Source organism: Carcharodon carcharias, chromosome 3, assembly GCF_017639515.1.
Source record: "Carcharodon carcharias isolate sCarCar2 chromosome 3, sCarCar2.pri, whole genome shotgun sequence".
In the NCBI taxonomy this organism is placed as follows: domain Eukaryota; kingdom Metazoa; phylum Chordata; class Chondrichthyes; order Lamniformes; family Lamnidae; genus Carcharodon; species Carcharodon carcharias.
Genome location: NC_054469.1, coordinates 111,431,101 through 111,447,610, shown reverse-complemented (window position 1 = coordinate 111,447,610; position 16,510 = coordinate 111,431,101).

Sequence of the window (16,510 nt, the reverse complement as noted above, 5' to 3'; positions counted from 1 at the left end):
CAAATAATGGTAAGAGTCTGACCACAAGCCACGTCAAAGCATCTTTCTCATACCACTTCTATCTACTCCAAAGTGTCTGCAAAGTTAATTTGCAGAGATATCACTTGGAGGTGAGGTACAAGCAAGTGAAGTGGATATACATCGCTGACATGCTGTCAAGAGCCACACTCCCTTTGAAGGAAGTTGATGATGCTAGTACAGAGTTTGAAATCTTTCAGGTTCAATGAGAAGCTCTGGAAATCATTAACCTAGCAGACATGTTGAATCTGACAACTTGCTCAGATAAAGCAAACAATGAAATGAGATGCAACTGTCCAAGAAACTAGTGATGAAAGGATGGCCTGAAACCAACAAGGGCAAAGCTATTGTTATAAGAGATCATTGGGTATACAGAGATGAAGTGATTGCCCAAGATGGAATCTTGTACAAAGGAATTAGAATCATTATTCCTAAAGAGATGAGAAAAGAGATGTTGAAGAGCATCGCGCAAGCCATCAAGGAATTGAGTCTACTCTGAAGAAGGCAAGACAAGTGCTCTACTGGCCAAGCATGACCAATGAGATTAAGGACCACATTAGCCAGTGCAGTGCTTGTAAAGTACATCAAGCTAAACAAGCTAAAGAGCTAAAGAGCTGCTCTTGACTTAAGACATCCCAGAAAAGAGTAGAAAGAACGAACAGTCTTTTTGTTCTCGTGTGATGACTTTCTTGTTCGACAATGGATGTGGGTGACTTGTAACTGCAAATGATAATGCATGCAACATGTTTCTTCTTTTTCTGAAAATGGGTTGTTTGGAGAAATGCCTTCATGCACTGTTGCCTTTTGAGTACTGTGCTTGCCATAGTCATATGACCTCTGATGTCACCTTTGGTGAAGCTAGGGATTGAAGCAGAAGCTATTTTCATACACCATGTGAAACATGTATTGTATCTTCCATTTTTAAATGTCCTCAATTGGGGAAAAACTTTGGATATGTTTCAAATAATCATGTAATGGCAAGTGAGGTATATTTTTCTTCAATTTTCTCTCCTCCACTTTGGAGCTAAGCCTGCTTTTGTCTTCATTAGACAACCATATTTTCTAGCAGTGGTCACTGAATGGAGTTCAGGGACTGAATTTTCCCGGCCAATTGATGTTGGGCTGAAAGGCTAGCAATAATGTGGGGAAAAGCATCAGGAGGGGATACTGATGTCTTCCAGTTGCCATAGATTATTGCCAATGGAGCAAACCTTACTAGCACAGCCTCCCACAGGGTGGCTAGTTTAGACATATAAGTGGTCAGTTAAGGGTGATTTCCTGCCTCTGTGGCTTCTGCCCATGTCGGGAAGGCCTGCTGCCATGTGGGGAGACCACCAGGTACATTATTAACAATTGAAATAAAAACGGAAACTTGAATCATGTGCAGCTTCCTTCACGTGCAGGGCTCATCAAGCCTCCTTCAACACCACCTGCCAAACCCTTAACCTCTGCCACCTAGGAGGACAAGCGCAGCAGACACATGGGCACACCACCACCTGCACGTTCCTCTCTAAGTCACACACCATCCTGACTTGAAGCTGTATTGCCATTACTTCACTGTTGCTGGATCAAAAGCCTGGAATGCCCTCCCTGACAGTACTGTGGATGTACCTGTACCAGGTAGACTGCAATGGTTTTAGAATATGACTTATCACTACCTTCTCAAAGGGAATTAGGCATGGGCAATAATTGCTGGCCTTGCCAGCGAAGTCCACATCTATAGATTTGATGGGAAATTCACAGATAAACACTTGTTTCCTGTGTTCTATTGACTTGATTTTTCTCTTTCAATGGAGGAGGGATGGGGATGGATTACCTAACTCTGCCCAGGCACTTAACCACATCCCTGGGTCTGAGCTCAGGAATCATGCTGGGTGAGCTTCTGTTAGGAACCCCTCTACTCAATGGGAGTTTGTCACTGCCATAGAGAAAAAATGCACGTGGTACAGTGGCTACAGCCCCAGGAATGAACAGCCAATTTAAAGGAAAACCTCTGAAGGTCAGCAAGTTGCGTTATATTTTTGGCTGTGGGTACAGCCTTCAGCTGGAGCCTCAGGGACTACAGGTACCATCACCACTTTACCCTCCCCCCCGGTGGTCCTCATAGTGACAGTGGCTAAAGTCAATGTAACAATCCAGTTTGACAGCCCCTGCCTTGGGGAAGTGGGGCAGGATGCTGGAAACACACACCTAGCATAAATCACTGGATTACTTGGCCAAGCTGGGACAGAGGCAATTGTCCATGTTAATAGAATGACTTCCGCATGACACTGCATACTCTGGCAGGGTCACGGATGAAGATCTTCACTGGGCACGATTGTCTGAATACCGGGTCACGGGGTTCCCTGGGCCTGCTTTTTTCAGTCATCTGGTTGTTTGAGTTTAGAAACTCATCATCATGTTCAAGAATAGCCGATTCAAGTAAATAAATAATCTTCACTTAGCTGTAGGGTTCTATTTGTTTAGTATGGAATGCACACTGTTCCAATATGAGCAGATTCCAATTACCTAACTCCAACAAGTTTAGGTACAGATTGGCAAAGACAAGGTTTAGAATCCTTCAAATCTGAGCAGTAATATTGCTGGAGTTTAACTGGTTAAAGCTGCAAATCTTACCAGAGTAGGCTACTATGAGCTATCCATCGTCTGTGCAGCTGGAAGCATCATTCCAATTTGACCAGCAAAATGATCTAGAGCCAAGTGAGAAGAGTTGCAGGCACAAATGGGAGGCCTACCCCTCTGAGGTTCATCCAAGCTAGTCAGCCAACCAATAGTGTCCTTGCATTGGTCAGTGTAGGAAGTCACCCACTTTCAGGATTGCCAGTTCTCCTCCTTCCCACAAATCCACTTCACAATGCTCATGAATCTCACACAAGGGCCAAAGAAAGCTCTTGCCTGCCTTGGAGCTCTGAACATCAAAAGAGAAATGTTTGGACAGATGGCTTTTATACACATGGTTAACTTGCATCTGGACTTTGATGTTATTGAAAGTTGAGGCGAAAGAGCAGAGTGCCTTTTGCAACATCTCAGGATGGTCTGGATGAGTCATCAGAAAGCTAACACTTATTAAGACTCCCAAGTACTGATCTCAATCAATCATTGGAGTCGGTTCCCCCCATGAGATTCCCAGTTAATACCTTCAAGATTTCACTTGAGCTGGACAAGACCATAATATTGTACCTGGGAGCTTCCACCCCCATTTCCACTGATTATCTTATTCATGATGTTACGATCAGGTGAGGAGGGGTTGAATGGCTCCCTTCTATCGCCTCTCCTTGTTTACCTGGACCAGTTTTCTTTTGTTTTGAACAGTTGCTAATTTAGTGAATACTTAACTGTTTACACGCTGTGATCATAAAAGAACCAACTGGGTAGGTTTTCTTGAGTTTAACAAAGAAAGAGGTTAGCTTCATTATATGTAAACCAAACTAAGTAAAATAAGAAAATACACCCTGACTTTTGCAAACACACACTCGAAGGTCACACATGAACACAAATAGATTACAGAGTGAGGAAGGATATATTGGTCAAATTAGAATCCATAAAAATAAAAGGAATATGCAGTCTGCAGTTTGGTGACTCAGCTGGCTTCAGACTGAATTTGGTTGCCTTGCGACTCTCGTTTGGTGGTCCCGATGCTTCTGATTTAAAGATGTAGATGGCTGATTTGTTTGTTCTCCTGGGTTGAATTATTTGAAGAAGTCCCCAGCAGGACTGTCCCTGGATAGTCACAGTTAGCAGACAGGGTTAAAAGCTTGCAAGATGGGTTGGAGCGAGAGGGAGGAAGGAGGGACCCCACTTGGGTCTTCTCTAGTTATTGTCTCAGCTGCTTGTTCTCTTACTGCAGAGAAAGCAGAAGCTTAAAACACAGAAAGGGTTGGCTTGTCACATGACCATCACCCAGTGATTCAAACCTGGTCATCACTAATATATTTCCTCTTGCAATTCCGGGCAGTTCATGCCTGAGAATCCCCCTTCCACAGTAAGGTCAAATAATGAGTTCATTTCTGGGAAACTCCTCTCGGCTAGGGTCCTATTTCTTAATGATTCATCTCCATCATTTGAATACCTCAGCTGATTGCTTTGTTACCTTGCTAATGGGGACAGGGTATGTGGGTCACCCATATTCCCCAATCATTGCCCTTGATGGATCTTTGCAGGCATACTGTCTCCATACCAATGCATTGGAATACAAAGTGTACAGTGTTACAAATTTGGGTAGCCATCTTTAGCTGTGAGTTCAAGTCACCTTTAGTCTCTGCATTTAAAATGGTGCTGTTTTTAAAAGTTCAATTCAGGTTTCCAGCTGGTGGATTAAGAATCATTATTTGGCACAAAGGCATGTTTTCATGACAATGCATATATTGCACTAGATTCCAAACAACACAATTTAGATCATTTTCAACTGTACTGCTTGTTGTACAACCAGTCTGATTTCTATCTGACTGATTAATTAACAAAGCAGTTTAAGGTGCTGGGGACAAGGATGCTTCTCTGAGGAACTCTTGCAACAGTTGTTTGGGGTGTGATGGTTGGTGTCTGACAACCATATCCACCTTGTTTTGTGAGTTGTATCATTTCAGGAGCTGGCAGTTGTTCTCTTTGAGTTTGCTGCCCTGCTCCCCCTCACTTTTAGACCTTGATTTTTTAGGGCACTATTATGGCATATTCTTTCAAATGCAGCCTTGAAGTTGAAGGTAGCTACTCTTATCTCAGATAAAAGCAAAATACTGCAGATGCTGGAAATATAAAAAAAAGACTTTCTGAAGAAGAGGCATGCAGGCTTGAAACATAACTCTGTTTCTCTCTCCACAGATGCTGTCAAACCTTCTGAGTTTTTCCAGCATTTTCTGTTTTTGTTACTCTTATCTCAGATTTGATGTTCTGCTTTTGCATCTGTACGTGCACTCTTAAACACTGAGGACATGGATGACTCAAACAGAACCCTATTCACCAGCCTCACCAGGCTGCTCCAATGTGAGTCAGTGGCCCCTGGCATTATTGTTCAAGAACATTGACAATTTCTTCACCCTCACTTACACCTTTTCACCGGAAGTAACTGCAGCATGAATTCACCCCTGTTCTCCAAGTTTGTGGGCCATCTGCAGCAAGGGGCTTTGGAACTTCATACAAAATGTAAATCCATTTCTCCATTAACTTGTACGTAACTTAAGTTGCTTATAGCAGATGATTTGAGTCAGAATTTAGTCACCAATGAGGCAATATATTAAAATAGTTATTTCCAAATCTTTAGGCTCATCAAATTCAAACAGGATAAATCAGTGAATGAAAAAGTTAAGTTCAAATAGGACTATGCGGCCTTTTCAAGGGGCTGAGTACCTATCTCAGGAGCTGCATGTGGCACCTTGGAAACTTTATTTCTTTATTCTTTCATGGGACGTGGTTGTTGCCAGCAAGGCTAGCATTTGTTGACAATCCTTAATTACTCCTTGAACTAAATGGCTAGCTGAGCCATTTCAGAGGGCATTAAGAGTCAACCACATTGCTGTGGGTCAGGAGTCACATGTAGGCCAGGCCAGGTAAGGACTGCAGATTTCCTTCCCTAAAGGACATTAGTGAACCAGATGGGTTTTATGACAGTCAATGATAGTTTCATGGTCAATATTGCTGAGGCTAGCTTTATATTCCAGATTTATTAACTGAAGTAAATTCTACCAGTTCCAACTCCTGTGACAGGTTCTGTAGCCAAACCGGTCCATTGTAATGCTTTACAATAGACTTAAAGTAAAAAGAACAAAATGCTAATGTTATTTCTGTAAGTAATCACTGCTATAGCAAGATATACAAATATTTAAATTGACCAAGATTTGTTTGGTTATTCATAAGTACCAGTCTGAAGAGGCCCACACCTGAGGATGACAGATTGCTATGTAAGGTTATTACGTTATTAATCAGAATACTAATTGTTAAGGACTGCTCCAGTAAAGATATGGCCCCGAAAGCCAAGAAGAGTTTAGTGACCATCACTGGAATGTCTTTTGGAGGCCCCCTGTGATGTCTTCCACCCCTGTTCTGGCCACAGGAGACCCAGCAATCTCACCACTCCGGCTTGGGGTATCAATGCTGCACAGAAGAGGTTGGCCATCCAGTGCAGAAAGAGGACAAATGATCTCATCTGTGTCGCCAGGGTAAGTCAACCATCTCATCACTCTAAACTCACCCACTCACTTGCACCTCACTCACTGCCAGGTCCAGGGACGTCACCACTCTCTCTCACACACACCCTCACCTCTCCATCTGGCCTCCATCTCCTCTGGAGACTGTGTCCTCAGCCCTCACCATCTTGAGGCCACTTGCACAGATCAGCATGTGCCCTACACACACCCTGGGACACCCTCCTTCCCCAGTACAGCCCTCACCTGGCAGCCTCTTCCCTTGCCTGAGGCCGCGTCTCCCTATTCCCCAAGCAATCCCTAGTTCTGCAGCCACCCCCACCTTACCACTGGTCTGTAGGTGGAGACTTGCCTGTGAGCCCCTTTAAAAGCGATGTGGTGCTGCCTGTGAAGCCTGGTGCTGATGACCGCAAGGTAGGCAAACAAACCTCAAAGTTCTGAGTGAAGTGCAGGTCGCCAGGTGCACGTTACTTATGTACAGTTGTGAAACATGTTGACGTGAGCTCATGATCCAGTGCGGGGGATGATTCCGGTGAGCAGGGCTTATAATGAGATGCTGAAGATTTGAAATTAGGTTCCCGACGTGCAACGCCGGGAATCGAGGACTGCCATTGACGGGTGGAGCGGACTATCGATTTATGTGATCTCCCGATATTTTCTGCTCCTGCCTGCTATGACAACCCCTGCAAACAGGAGCAGAAAATCCCGGCTATTGAGTCTGTCTGTGAGACTGTGGATGTGAAAATACAGAATTAGAATGTCTAGGCCCCTCTAGGAGATAAGACATTGGAACTTTGAGATAAGAGATACAGATGACTGAAAAATATGTAATGATATGCTCCCATGAAAGATATCTGGTTGATCAGGGAAAATAATCTCACATAAAGGGCTGAAGATGATTGGTGTGAGGTAAGGGTTAAATGGGCAACAGCCAGGATGAAAGATGCCCTCAGTTTGTCTTTTGTGTTGTGGAGAGAGATCATCCAGAGGCAAGGACAAATAAGACAAGAGGAGAGAGAGAGGCTTGAAGACCAAAAGACCAAATCTGCGAGAGAAACCATTTGTGCGCACTACTGCCCAGATTGGGATAAGCTGTAAATCACCGCTCAGGTTTATTGACATAGTTTATCTGAGAAATTAATAAACTTGTCCTGACTTTGTCTCAATAAGATTGATTCACAACAAAACTTTGCTGCCAAGTCTGTTCCTGCTTTAAAGGGGTGCAATATGCCCAAAAGCTTACATCTCAGTCTTAAATGGGAGATCCCTTATTTTGAAACTGTGCCCCTATTTCTAGATTCTGCCATGAGAGGAAACACCTTGCCAGCATCTACCCTGTCAAGCCCCCTCAGAATCTTATGTGTTTCAATAAGATCAGTTCTCATTCTTCAAAACTCAAATGGATATAGGCCCAACTTGTTTAACATATCCTCAAAATACACCCATTTCACCCCAGGTATCAACCTAATGCACCTCCTCTGAACTGTTTCCAATGTATATCCCTCCTTAAGTAAGGAGGTCAAAACTGTTAACAGTACTCCAGGTGCGGTCTCACCAATGCCTTGTACAGCTGTAGCAAGATTTCCCTACTTTAATATTCCATTCCCCTTGTAATAAAGGCCAACATTCCAGTTCCCTTTCTAATTACTTGCTGTACATAGAAGCTAACTTTTTGTGATTCATGGATAAGGACATCCAGTTCTCCTTGTACTGGAGCATTCTGCAGTCTCTCTCCAGTTAAATAATATTCTGCTTTTCTATTGATGTCAAAGTGGACAACCTCATATTTTCCCACATTATAATCCATCTGCCAATTTTTTGCCCATTCACTGAACCTATCTATACCCCTTTTTCATACTCTTGGTGTCCTCACAACTCACTTTCCTGCCTATCTTTGTATCATCAGAAAATTTGGATATAATGCTCTCAGTCCCTTCATCCAATTCATTAATATAGATTGTAAGTAACTGAGGCCCCTGCACTGATCTGTGTGTTACTCCACTAGTTATGGCTTGCCAACCTGAAAATGACCCATTTAACCTGACTCTCTGTTTCCCGTTAGTTAGCCAATCCTCTATCCAGGCTAACATATTACCCCCGACACCATGACCTGTTATCTTGTGCAGTACCCTTTTATGTTGCACCTTATCAAATACCTTTTGGAAATCCCAATACACTACATCTATTGGTCCCCCTTTATCCACTCTGCCTGCTATTTCATCAAAGAACTTTAATAAATTTGTCAAACATAATTCCCTTTCACAAAATGATGTTGACTCTGCCTGATTGTACTATGATTTTCTAAATATCCTGCTACCGCTTTAATAATAGATTCTAGCATTTTTCCAAAGGCAGACTTAGGCTAACTGAACAATAGTGTCCTGGTTTCTGTCTCCCTCCTTTCCTGAATAGAGGTGTTATATTTGCAGTTTTCCAATCTGTTGGGCCCTTTTCAGAATCCAGGGAATTTTGGAAGATTACAACCAATGCACCCATTATCTCTGCAGTAACTTCCTTTAAGACCCTAGGATGCAGGCCATCAAGTCCAGCGGACTTGTCAGGGTTTAGTGTCATTAATTTTGCCTAGTACTTTTTCTCTAGTGATTGTGATTGTTTTAAGTTCCTCCCTTTCTTTAGCCTCTTGATTTTCTACCATTCTTGGGATCCTTTTGTGTCTTCCACTATGAGGAGAGATACAAAATACTTGTTCGAAGTCTTTGCCATTCCCTTGTTTCCAATTATTAATTCCCCATTCTCACCTTCTAAGAGACCCATGCTTACTTCAGCAACCCTTTTCCTTTTCATACACTTGTAGAAGCTTTTCCTGTCTGTTTTTATATTACTTGCTAGTTTTCTTTCATACCCCAATTTCTCCCTCTTTATTATTTCTTAGTCATCTTTTGCTGGTTTCTAAAATTCTCTGCATCTTCTGGGCTAACACTAATCTTTGATGCATTGTGCATCTTTTCTTTCAATTTGATTCCACCCTTAACTTCTTTAGTTAGCTATGGATGGTGCATCCTTCTCATTGCAATTCTTTCTTAAAGTGGTGTATCTTTGTGGAGAGTTATGACGTACATCCCTAAATGTCTGCCACTGCTTCTCTACTGTTTTACCTTTGAACCTATTTCCCAGTCCACTGTAGCCAACTCTGACTTCATACCTTTATAATTGCCTATATTTAAGTTTAAGTCACCAGTTTCAGACCCAAATTACTCACCTTAATCTGAATGTGACATTCTATCATGTTATGATCACTCTTTCCCAGAGGATCCTTGACTATGAGATCATGAATTAATCCTGTCTCATTACACATTACTAGGTCTAAAATAGCCTGTTCCCTGGATGGTTCCAGAATATATTCTTCGAAGAAACAGCCCCAAATTTCCTCTATAAACCCATCCTCCAGGCTACTTTTGCCAATTTGATTTGTCTAATCTTTATGAAGACTAAAAGCCCCCATGATTTTTGCAGTACCTTCTTTACAACCTCCCCCCACCACCGTCATCATTATTTCTGGATTTATACTTTATCCTACAGTGTAGCTACTGTCAGGGGGCCTATAAAACATTTCCACCATTAACTTATTTCCTTTGCTATTTCGTTTGCCAAACTTTGTTGAATCCTGCCTTGTTATTCAGGGCAAGAGAATTTAATTCTCAGGTTGATATAGTATTCAGCTCTAGTGTCCATGTCTACTGCAAGAATGTGATAAGACATGGAGCCCTATGTTATCAGCAGAACAAAAACAGAGCATCGTTGAGTGGATTATTGGTAATGACTTGTCGCCTGATGGTGCTTTTGATAATTGTTCACTTTGCTGATGTCAGGGAAGAGGCTGATATAGTTGTAATTGGCTGGGTTAGATTTGCCCTGCATCTTGTGGATAAGAAATACAGAAGCAAATTTCCATGTTGTCAGATGCTAATGCCATAGCTATAGTCTTGATTACATTGATACTTGAATCTATTTTGCAGATACAGGAGTCAAAAACTAAGGAATTTGTGGAAAACATCTGTGAGTCCAAATGTAAATTTACCTCAGTGAAGTTTTCCCCTTACTCCTCCTCTTACCTCTGGACTTTATACTTGCCTTTTGCTGCAGTTCCTTTTTTTTGCATTTCATAGAATCATAATGCAGAAGAAGGCAATTCAGTCTGTCAGGTCCATGCTGGCCCTCTGCAAGAAAAAAATCATCTAGTATCACTCCCCAGCCTTTTCTCCATAGCATTGCAATTTTTTTTCTCCTCAGGTGCTTATCCAATTCTTTTTCAAACTCCCATTCTAATCTTTGGTAATGTATTCCAGATGCTAACCAACCGCAAAAGAGATATTCCCCATGTTGCTACTGCTTCGTTTGTCAATCACCTTAAATTGTTGCCCTTTGGTTTTTGATCCTTCCACTGGAAACATTTTCCCTATGTTACTCTGTAGAAATTTTCTACAAGGAGGATTGTGCAGTAGTTGTTCCATGTAGACTCAATTGAGTGAGGAATGCTAGTGATGTGAAAGGAAGCATCTCAGGTATGACCTCCAGAATTTGAAAATAACCTATTTTTACATTAATGACATGGCAATGGGATCATGGACCTGACCATAATGATTTTAATGGGTCATAATTTGTTGTAGCAGAGCATTTAATGGCACCTGAGTTAGTTAGGCTTGCCTTTTTATGTTTTTTGTGTGGCAGGTTGCTGAAAAGTGCAAGTTGACACCATCGCAGCATGGGTAACAGGGCACCTGGGATCTGATTACCCAGGACAAATAGCTGTGGATCTCCATAATCAATCAGATTGAAAGATTCTGAAATTAACAGCACAAGTTGTGAGAAAGAAATTCAAGTTAGAATGGGTGAATTCAATGTCAAATCACACAGAAGGAACAATAAACTGTGTGAAAGAAAGATTGGATTAACAGGGAGAAAAAAGAGACAAAAGAAAAAAGTTAGACATTTTAAATTTTATGTTTTTGAAATCATCAACAAAAATCAAAACCTGAAGGAATGAAATTCCACACTCGTACAGTAAACCTTGCATTATCCAGCACTCTACCAACTGGAATTCTCTTACTAACTGGAATTTCTGATGTTCTCCTAATACAAATTGTCACTTTTCCAACTGGAAGCAATTACGAAGTTATCTGGAATCCATACCTGTATACTGTATTATTTTATACTTTAAGCTTTAATGTACTGTTGAAAATTCAAGGTAAAAAGAATACTACTCTTTACTTCCTAATACTTGAACATTGGTTCATGCTACAAGTATTGTGCTGTATTGCATTGATAACAAGAACTCTCTGTTAACCGGCATTTTTGATTGCAGAATCACAGAATCACAGAATCACACAGTGCAGAAGAGGCCCTTTGGCCCATCGATTCCGCACTGACACGTGAAAAATACCTGACCTACCTACCTAATCCTATTTACAAGCACTTGGCCTATAGCCTTGAATGTTATGATGTGCCAAGTGCTCATCCAGGTACTTTTTAAAGGATGTGAGGCAACCCGTCTCCACCACCCTCCCAGGCAGTGCATTCTAGACCACCCTCTGGGTAAAAAAGATTTTCCTCACATCCTCCCTAAACCTCCTGCCCCTCACCTTGAACTTATGTCCCATTGTGTCCGACCCTTCAACTAAGGGGAACAGCTGTTCCCTATCTACCCTGGCCCCTCATAATCTTGCACACCTCAATCAGGTCGCCCCTCAGTCTTCTTTGCTCCAACGAAAACAACCCAAGTCTATCCAACCTCTCTTCATAACTTAAATGTTTCATCCCAGGCAACATCCTGGTGAATCTCCTCTGCACCCCCTCCAGTGCAATCACATCTTTCCTATAATGTGGCAACCAGAACTGCACACAGTACTCCAGCTGAGGCCTCACTAAGATTCTAAACAACTCCAGCATGACCTCCCTACTTTTGTAAATTATGCCTCGATTGATAAAGGCAAGTGTCTCAGATGCCTTTTTCACCACCCCACTAACATGCCCCTCCACCTTCAGAGATCGATGGACACACACGCCAAGGTCCCTTTGACCCTCAGAACTTCCTAGTGTCATGTCGTTCATTGAATACTTCCTTGTCAAATTACTCCTTCCAAAGTCTATCACCTCACACTTCTCAGGGTTAAATTCCATCTGCCACTTATCTGCCCATTTGACCATCTCGTCTATATCTTTCTGTAGTCCAAGACACTCAACCTCACTGTTAACCACCCGGCCAATCTTTGTGTCATCCGCAATTTACTAATCCTATCTCCCACATAGTCATCTATGCCATTTATATAAATGACAAATAATACGGGACTCAGCACAGATCCCTGTGATACGCCACTGGACATTGGCTTCCAGTCAGTAAAGCATCCTTCTGTCATCATCCTCTGTCTCTTACAACTAAGCCAATTTTGAATCCACCTTATCAAATTACCCTGGACCCCATGTGCAGTTGCCTTCTTTATAAGTCTCCCATGCGGGACCTTGTCAAAGGCTTTGCTGAAATCCATATAAACTACATCAACTGCACTGCCCTCATCTACACACCTGGTCACCTCCTCAAAAAATTCAATCAAATTTGTTAGGCATGACCTCCCTCTGACAAAGCCATGCTGACTGTCCCTGATCAAACCTTGCCCTTCCAAGTGGAGATAGATTCTCTCCTTCAGCATTTTCTCCAATAGTTTCCCTACCACTCACATGAGACTCACTGGCCTGTAGTTCCCTGGCTTATGTCTAAAACCCTTCTTAAATAGCGAACCACATTAGCTGTTCTCCAGTCCTCTGGCACCTCCCCTGTGGCCATAGAGGAATTAAAAATTTGGATCAGAGCCCCTGCGATCTCCTCCCTTGCCTCCCTCAGCAGTCTGGGACACAAATCATCCGGACCTGGAGATTTGTCCACTTTTAAGCCTGCCAACACCTCCAATACCTTGTCCCTCTCTTTATCAAATAGCTTAAGAACCTCACAGTCTCTCTCCCCGAGTTCGATACCTTCATCCTCATTCTCTTGGGTGAAGAAAGATGCAAAGTATTCACTCAACACTCTACCGATGTCCTCTGGCTCCACCCATAGATTGCCCCCTTGGTCCCTTATGGGCCCTACTCTTTCCCTGGTTATCCTCTTCCCATTGATATACTTATAGAATATCTTGGGATTTTCCCTACTTTTACCAGCCAGAGCTTTCTCAAATCCCCTCTTTGTTCTCCTAATTGCTTTCTTAAACTCCACCCTGCACTGTCTGTACTCCACTAATGCCTCTGCTGATTTGCTTCCCCTTGTACCTGCTAAAAGCCTCTCTTTTCCTTCTCATCGTAACCTGAATGTCTCTGGTCATCCATGGTTCTCTGGGCTTATTACTCCTTCCTATCACCTTAGAGGGAACATGTTGAGCCTGTACCCTCCCCATTTCCTTTTTGAACGCCCCCCCCCTCTGCTCCTCTGTAAATTTCCCCACAAGTTCCCAGTCTACCTTATTTTACTAAAATCCACTCTCCCCCAATCCAAAACATTTTTTTGCAACTTCTCTATTTCTTTGTCCATAACAAACTTAAACTGTACCATGTTGTGGCCGCTATCTCTAAAATGCTCCCCCCCCCACCACCTCAGCCACCTGTCTGGCTTCATTCCCCAGAATTAGGTCCAGCAATGCACTGTCCCTTGTTGGACCCTCTACATATTGACCTAAAAAGTTCTCCTGTACACATTTCAAGAAATCTACTCCATCCAAGCCCTTAACACTATGTCTATCCCAATTAATGTTAGGAAAGTCAAAGTCACCTAATATAATAATGCTATTGTTATTGTTTTTACACACCTCCGCAAATTGTGCACCTATTTGCTGCTCAATTTCCCGCTGACTATCTGAGGGCCTATAATAAAAATCTAACAATGTAGCTGCCCCTTTTTTATTCTTAAGATCTGCCCACAAAGCTTCATTCGATGCCCCCTCCAAGGTATCATCTCTCCTTCCTGCAGTAACGGACTTCTTAAATAATAATGCAATGCCTCCTCCTCTTTTACCCCCCTCCCCTGTCTCGCCTGAAGATTCTAAATCCCGGAATGTTGAGCTGCCAATCTTGCCCCTCCCTCAACCATGTCTCAGTGATGGCTACTAAGTCACAATTCCCCCTTTCAGTCCTCACCCTTAACTCATCCGTTTTACCTGTAATACTCCTGGCATTAAAGTAGAGGCCATCCAGCCTTGCCTTACTCCCTTGAAACTTAATGCAGCTGTACTCCCTCTGATTTGATTGTGTTACTGTATTATGATGTGTACCCTCCTCCTGCTGAATTAGTTTAAGCTCCTCTCAACAGCACTAGTAAATCCGCCCGCAAGGATGTTAGTCCCGCTCTGGTTCAGATGTAAACTGTCCCTTTTGTACAGGCCCCACCTTCTCCAGAAATGGTCCCGGTGATCCAGGAATCTAAAACCCTCCCTCCTGCACCAACTCTTAAGCCACGTATTCATCTGCGCTCTTCTCTATTCCTGAGCTCGCTAGCACGTGGCATTGGGAGTAATCCAGAGATTACAACGCGAGAGGTCTTACTTTTTAGTTTACTGCCTAACTCCCTAAATTCTTGATGCAAGACCTCATCCCTCTTTCTACCTATGTCATTGGTACCAACATGTACCATGACCTCTGCCTTATCATCCTCCCCCTTCAGGATGCCCTGCAGCTGTTCAGTGACATCCCAGACCCTGGCACCAGGGAGGCAACATATCATCCTGGAGTCACGTTGATGGCCACAGTAGTGCCTATCTGTTCCCCCTGACCATAGAGTCCCCTATTACTATTGCTCTTCCTCTCTTCCTCCCCTCCTGTACAGACAGGCTGCTTGTGGTGCCAGAATCTTGGCTCTCTCTGCACTCACTGGAGGAACCAGCACCCTCATCAGCCTCCAAAATGGAATCCCAATTTGTGAGCGGGACCCCAGGGGACTCCTGAACTACCTGCCAGTTTCTCTTGGACTGCCTGGTGGTCACCCATTTCCTTCCTTCCTCAAGTCCCTCCAGCTGTGGTGTGACCACCTCTCTAAACGTTCACAATGCTCTCAGACTCACGGATACTCCACAGTGTCCCCAGCTGCCATTCCAGCTCTGAAACCCGAGCTTCCAGGAGCTGCAGCTGGACACAGTTCCTGTACACATGCTGGTTCCTGGCATTGGAAATGTTCCTGGCTTCCCATATGGAGCACGAGGAGCACAACATGGATTTGAGCTCTCCTGCCATGACTTATCCCTTTAAATTAAACCTTTTAAATCAATTAATCTCGGGCCCTTCTTTCCTGATTCTCGTTACTACAGAATATACAAACTATAAAGCACAAAAAGACCTTAAATTATAAGTGATAGAAGTAGTAAACACTTACCCGACCTGACCCACTACTTACCAGTCATTCCTTTCCCTTGTAGCCTCTATCGCTGCAGCACTGCAAGACCACTCTCTGAGGATTTAAGAAGTTGGATATCCAAAAAAAAAATGCAAAGAGCACCTCTACCCCTGTGCATTGAATTCCCACTGTGCACAAAATTTCCAATACCCACACTCAGTCTGGCTGTATCCCACTCAGGATGAGCTCTCTCCCCTGTTCATGTGCGAGTGGCACTACCCATTTCTCACGCATTCCAAATCATTTTTAAAAAATTGTAATCAGGGATGGATTTACAATGAAATGCACCTTGCTGTGGCATGGGGCCCCCGGATGACAGAGTCTCCCAAAATGATGAGTGAGTGGTGGGATGTCAATATTCTGCACGGGCTTCGAGCCTTCCCATATGTTGATGAAAAATCTCAGAATTTTCCCAATGTCGATACAATAACAATTTTTGCATCACAAATATTGGCCATGACCCACAGGTATTGCTACTACTGCCTTGACCTGTGGATCAGATGGCCGTGGCCCAGTGTTGTGTGCAGTTGCCACTGATGGCTCACCTTGCGGAGGCTCAGGAGCTGATGACCCCAAAGTGCATGGTGGTGGCAGTGGCTGCGGGGCTCAGAGTAGCAGCAGGGCTGGGGCTGGAAATGCTCAGTGTCAGATGTCTCTTGGATGCCTACTGACAAGGCCATCCTGACCCCTGGTCAAAGTGGCCAAAGTCTCCTGACTCTTTGTTTACTTCGTCAAATCATACAAAGGAATTCCCTTGACTAAGGTGGAGGTTGATGAATTAGGAATGAAAAAAGGCTCACTGAAGGACAGGTACTCAAATACTTTATTCTGTTTCCTTAAACAAATAGAAATTCTCTATTTTCCATTCTCTGCTTTGAAATTTTCTGCACTATATCCATCGAGTGAACACATGCCATTACCCTTCCAGGTCTTTTCTTTTCCTTGTTGTGGGAGAAGATAGCACAAAACA